Below are 7,165 nucleotides of genomic sequence, written 5' to 3'. Positions count from 1 at the left end.
ACATAAAAAATATGAATATAAATCTTGATCATTAACAATGTTAAACCGAGAGAAATGTAAGTCAAATATATATACACGATATTCTTGACTGTACTTTTACTATCGAAGGTCGGTGGTTTCCCCCGTGCACTCCCTTTTCCTCCACCAATTAAAACCAGCCATTACAAAAGAGCCAAAAGGCGGTGCTTAAAAGTGGCGTTAAAAACACAAAAAAAAACTAAAACAATCAAATAAGATAGAATTGTATTGACAAGCATATGTATCATTCTCCTAACAAACTCGTATGCACCATAGCCAAACCCTGGCCCATCAAAATACCCCCGTGGATCATGTAATAAAGCATGCACTTGGAAACAAAATCCTGTATGTTGTGACTGTTGTGAGCAATGGTATCATATTAATTGCCAAGGTTTCGACGATGAAATGTATAACATACTTAACAATAGCAACCTATCATAGGAATGTGTAAACCGTGGTATGCCAAACTTTTCAACAACTTTTTTCAATTATACTATCCCTAAATTGTCATACACTTACTCAGAATTGGAAACAACCAATACAGTTTTACAAGAAAATAGACATAGACTTGTAAACACCAGCAGCCATACCTAGTAAACTTGATGCATCATTACACCAACAACTCCTTGACATATTGAACATTGACAACTTAACACAGGTAAAAAAACCAAGAACACCATAAACGACACAACCCTAGACTTGGTGTGTATGACTGCAGTAACCCATCATTTGTCAATAGAGACGAAACATTACTACCAATCGGAGCAAGTGATCATGACATTGTTTAGTGAAATAAAAATTTTCCTGCCATAAAAACAGCAACAGGCGCATATCAAACTACTGAAAGGCAAATTGGGACCGAAAAGAAAAAGTCCTGTGCCTGTCCAAAGTCAGGAGACTGTAATTCAGTAGTTGTCATTTGTTTATGTGTTACATATTTGTATTTTGTTAATGTCTGTGTCATTTTGGTCTTTTGTGGATAGTTGTCTCATTGGCAATTATACCAAATCTTCTTCTTTTTAAACTCACTGAAACCTACAAGCAACTTAAACAAGATATAAATTAAATGAGTCTCGATGAACTATGTAATACTTTCAAAACCAACATCCAAAAACCTATTGAAAAGAATATTCAAACAAAATGCATCAATAACTATTCAAAACTACCTTGGATAAATAACACACTAAAAAAGCTGATCAACAAGAAAAAAAATGTATTAAAGAAAAAGAAGAATCCTAAGTATAAAAAACAATAACAAGAAAAAAAAACCTTCAGAAAGAAATGAGAAACTCTTACTGGCAATATAGAGAAAATTTGATGTTTGATATTAAATTAACGGAGCCAAACCAATCATGCTTAAAAAATACACGAAAAAAATATAATTATATTAAAAGCATGAAAAAGGAAATCATCGACATAGCTTCTCTAATAAGTGAAGGCACACTGCACTTACAACAATCTGAGAAAGCGAACATACTGAACAAACAACTACAGTGTGCTTTTACATCTGAAGCAAATACTTATATTACAGATAAAAGCCCTAGCAATACCTAGATGTTTATAAACTTATCACAAACATAAACCCTTATAAAGCCACTACTGGTCCTAACACCATCGCAGGCAGAGTACGAAAACAAAACATTGAAACATATACAGACATCCTCACCTCCAACAGATCATTAGAAACAGACAAAATACCATATGTATTCATAAAACGGGAAAACATAACCAAGTTAATTACAGACCTATCTCGTTAACATATTTATGCAAGCAGCATGATGCAACATTTAGAAATCAATAACACACTTTATGAATTACAACATGGATTTAGGCCAAGGCGATTATGTGAGTTCCATGTTATTTTCCTGATTCATGAATTATCACAAAACAATGACAATAACATACAAATATATCTCATAATTATGGATTTTGCTAAAGCTATTGACAAGATTACTATAAAAAATGAAATACTTTGGTATCTCAGAACAAATGATAAACTAGTCTGTAATTCAGTGGTTGTCGTTTGTTTGTGTGTTACATATTTTTTTTCGTTAATTTTGTTATATAATAAAGCCGTTAGTTTTCTCATTTGAATTGTTTAACATTGTCATTTTGGGGCTTTGTGTAGCTGACTAGGAGGAGGTATGGGCTTTGCTCATTGTTGAAGGCCGTACGATGATCTATAGTTGTTAACTTCTGTGTCATTCTGGTCTCTTGTGGAGAGTTGTCTCATTGATATCATACCACAGCTTCTTTATCATAGGTACATGTGCAATCCTTTCTTCCAAACAGAACTCAAACAGTATTTCTAGAAAACATTTCATCTTCAAAAACCATACCAGTCGCATCGGGTGTCCCACAACGTGCAGAGCTATAGCTAGGGTATATACTTTTCATTATCTACATAATGACCTTCCAGAAATACATGTACATAAAACATAGTAAAATCAGACATTTTACAGGTGACAGTATAATTTTACAGACAAATTAAATCTCAAAACGACTGCATCAAGCATCAAGGAGGTAAGGAAGCTACCATACAATGGGCACAAGACTGGCGCATGTCTTTCCACCCAGACAAATGCAACATAATGAACATAACATTCACTTTTACTACATGTATGGCCACAACTTAGTATCAGTAAGAATTGCAAAGTGTTTAGGTATCACAATTTCTTCTTATTTCAAATAGAACAATCACATCCAATAAACAGCCGCTAAAGAAAATAAATATTTATGTTTTGTCGAAAGAAATTTAGTCCAGTAAAAAAATATTTAAGAAAGAGCATACCAAACACTCAAATTTTCCTTGTTTTGCAAAACTATTTTAAGACTGGAATAAATTATCTTCCAACATAACCAAAATAATCACTACATAAATCACGGCGTGACTATGTTATCAAAGGAACCAGGATTTTAATTTAGTACGCCAGACGCACGTTTTGTCAAAATAAGACTCATCAGTGACGCTCATATCAAAATATTTATAAGGCAAACAAATACAAAGTTAAAGAGCATTGAAGACCTAAAATTCCACAAAGTTGTGCCAAATACCGCTAAGATAATCTATAAAGGCAACAGTAGTATATCGCTGTTCAAAACTCATAAATCCATGGACAAAAAACAAGATCGGGATAACAAACTAAAACCGAGGGAAACGCATTAAATATAAGAGGAGAACAACGACACAACACTGACATGTAACACACACAGAAACGGAAAAAGCATCAGAGACAAAATCCCACGAGAATAACAAACATAACATCAAAATACATGAATTTGGGATAGACAAGTACCATGGCACGTCTTATCGCAATGTGAATTTACACTCAAAAATAAGAGAATACAAACGACGCAACGTTGAAATGTAACACACACAGAAACGAGCAATAATATAACAATTGCTATCTTCCTGACTTGGTACAGGACATTTCTAAAGGAAAACATGGTGGGTTGAACCTGGTTTCGTGGCATGCCAAACCTCGCACTTTAATGGCAATGTTAAATGTAACATTGAAATGACAACATAATATTATAGGACTGCAATACAAATAAATAGTAATAGATAACAAAAAGCTTCAGGTTTAAAATTAATACGCCAAAAACGCGCCTCGTCCACACAAGACTCAACAGTGATGCCCAGATATAAAAGATCGAAAGTGAAAAAAGTACAAAGTTGTACAGCACTGAAGATCAAAAGTTGAAAAAGGTTGTGTCAAATACGGCTATGTGTTTATGCTTGGGATAAGAACATCCTTATTATTTAGAACAATTAATGCTATTGCAAACAGTAAATTTTATCAAATGAATATAACAGAGATATACATGACTGGGATAAGAAAATCCTTAGTTTTTCGAAAGTTCAAAGTTTTGTATTCAGGAAATTTATAAAAATGACCACGGAATTGATATTCATGTCAACACAATGTTGGCTTAATTTGCCCAGGGTAGAGCTATATTATACCAGTTTTAATTATGTTGTCTGAAAGATTTATATTTTAAGCATGAAACAAATCATTACATTTTTGCAGGCTAATGTCGCCCCCCACCAATAAAAATCGAACAAAAACTGACAATGCCATAATAGAAAATTTAAAAGATAAAGCAGTCCACAAGACATTATGTAGAACAAAATATTGAGCAACACGAACCAATAAAAAAAACCGGACTCCATAAAGAAACCGATGGTGCTCCTGACAGATAAGCAGTGCTTTACATCTGTTATCCGTCGTGTTGTTCATGCAAGTACAAATCCGGTGACAAGTTTCCAATCCAAGCTCAAAGCAAACATCATGTAAAACGTTTAAAACTATGTCCGTTTACAATCTAAATATCTCTTAAAATTAAACAAGGAAATTATCTTGATGAAATTGTTGAACATAATGTCTAACTAACATGACCAAGGCTGTATATGATAATTAGCCAGGAATTACACCAGAACAATTAATGTACACTTATAAATGTAACTAATAACTTTTAACATAGTTACCGTTTTATGCATTCTTTCGTTTAACTAAACTAGATATTACATTCGAATAATGTAAATTTATTTTTAAACTTTACTTTGATATTTATTCTCAATCCCTTTTAAGCATTTAATTTAATGTGTCATTATGGATGCGAGAATAAACCTACCATCATCATAGCAGTGTATATATTGTTTGTAATTAGATAGAGTTTTAAATGTGTTCACAACATTATCACTCGAGATAAATGATCGTGTCTTTAACCCGACTTCTTTTTAATGTGTTTTTTTTTTGGATATGGTGTTGGCTAGACATTCTTTTGAATCCCCTGTCTTTTATGTATAATTTTTAATGTTTAGTTAGTAAAGGGAGAAAATGTTTTCTCTAATTTTCATGCTTTTTTCACATTTCCTAACCGGTGTGAGAAAAAGTATTTCTAATCTTTAGTGAAAAATTTATTCTCAGCAAATTATTAGTTGAAATATATTTGTGACGTCAAATTTTCTTGTTTCTTTTGAATTTTCTTATTGTGACGTCATGAAAATAGGCGACTATGTCTGATGACGTCACATCAAAAGTTCACAATTTTTTTCAAATCTTTAAATAAAGACGGATAAAAATCATTAGAAAAACAGATTCCACCACTGTAATTAACTTGTGTATTACGATATTTTTCACTCGAGACAATTACAATAGGTATAAGACAAGTGACTAATTTAATAGCGAAATCCCCAAGACCCACTCCCTCCACACACGCCGAGGCTATTACTAAGTCTGTTTAGCCCGCCACAGACTAGGCAACTTTCTATACTTGCTGGACTATCGGCAATACTTTATATTGTATTCATTAATGACGTCATAGAATAAAAGATATGAGCACATTACATCCTGCTGAATTAGTTTCCGCATTTCTATGGTTGCGGCAATGTTCTTTATGGTTTTCATTGATTAAATCTCATCGATATTTTCATCGCAATCATGAGGATATTATCATGTGATGTAGAGTTTCACACGTCCGAAGGTTAATATATTGACGGACAGATTTGTATGACATAAACTAATCTGCAACTGGGAGATAATTATACCTAGAAATCATGAAAAATGAAATCATCGGCATATCTCCTCTAAGAAGTGAAGGCACACTGCACTCAAAACAATATCAGAAAGCGAACATACTGAACAAACAGTTACAGTGCGCTTTTACATCTGAAGCAAATACTAGTATTACAGGTAAGGTCCTATTTATTATATATAAATACCCCACAATGTAACCCCTTGTAATATCTAGGTGTTTTTAAACTTATCACGAACATTAACCCTTAATAAAGCTACTACTTGGTCCTAACACCGCTAAGTACGAAAACAAAACATAAAGATGTGTACAGACATCCTCACCTCCAACAGATCATTAGAAACTGACAAAATACCATAAGATTGGAACCACGCAAACTTCACATCTATATTGAAAAAAGGGGATATATATAACCAAGAATTACAGACCTATCTCGTTAACATATTTATGCAAGAAGCATGATGCAACATCTAAAAATCAAAAAATCACTTTATGAATAACATCAAGGATTTAGGGCAAAGCAATCATGTGAGTTCAATGCTGTATCCTGATTCATGAATTATCACCTGACAATGACAGGAACATACAAACACATCTCATAATCATGGATTTTGCTAAAGTTCTTGACAAGGTACCATACAAAAGATTGCAATAAAAATGAAACGTTGAAACTAGGTACATGTACAATTCAAACAGAACTGAAACAGAACTTTTAGAAAACAAGGTTTATCATGCTCCACACAATCATAAATGCAAAATTCATTACAGCAGAGTCACTTAAATATAAAATCAACCTTCAAAGACAAATCATATGTAACAAAGACAGCTACACATGTTCCTTGTTTTGCAAAACCATTTTAAGACTGGAACAAATGATCTTCCAACATAACCACAATCACCACTACAGAAATCTTCAAGGGCACATGATGTGTTCCTTCTTACCCCACCTCTTAAAAAATCAACCAATCCCTGTCCTTAATTAGCACCACGTGAATACTATGTATTACTTATACCCGGTTAATGTTTTAGCAATACCCTGACAAAGACCAAGTATTTTTTATACCCGGTCACTGTTTTAGCAATACCCTGTCAACGATAGAGTTATCGTTCTTTGCTCTCAACAGAAATTTTCAAAATGGCGACGACACGGTTTGCGTCCATGAGAGCAGACGAGATTGAAAAAAAGAAAATGCTGATTAATTCTAAAGAAACAATCAAAAGTAACCAAAAAGCAGCAAGACTTTTTAAAGCATATTTCAAAGCAACAGACGTAGACGAACAGTTTGAGGAATATGACTCAGGAAAACTAAACGAAGTGTTGGGGCACTTTTACATGAACGCACGTAAACAAGACGGTGAACACTACAAAGCTACATCGTTCGAAAACAGCAGACATGCTCTAAACAGACACCTACATGGGGTTCCTTAGAGCCGAAAGATTGACATAATAAAGGACCCTGAGTTTTGTGATGCTAATGAATGTTTTAAGGCAGCGCTTGCAGAGTTAAAAAGATTAGGTAAAGGCAGTGTTGACCACCATCCAGTCATAAATGAAACAGACCGCAAAAAATTATATGAATCTATTATAATGATCCCTGACGCACCAGAT

The sequence above is a fragment of the Mytilus trossulus genome, chromosome 13, assembly GCF_036588685.1.
Source record: "Mytilus trossulus isolate FHL-02 chromosome 13, PNRI_Mtr1.1.1.hap1, whole genome shotgun sequence".
Taxonomy (NCBI): Eukaryota; Metazoa; Mollusca; class Bivalvia; order Mytilida; family Mytilidae; genus Mytilus; species Mytilus trossulus.
This window is presented reverse-complemented; position numbering follows the sequence as displayed.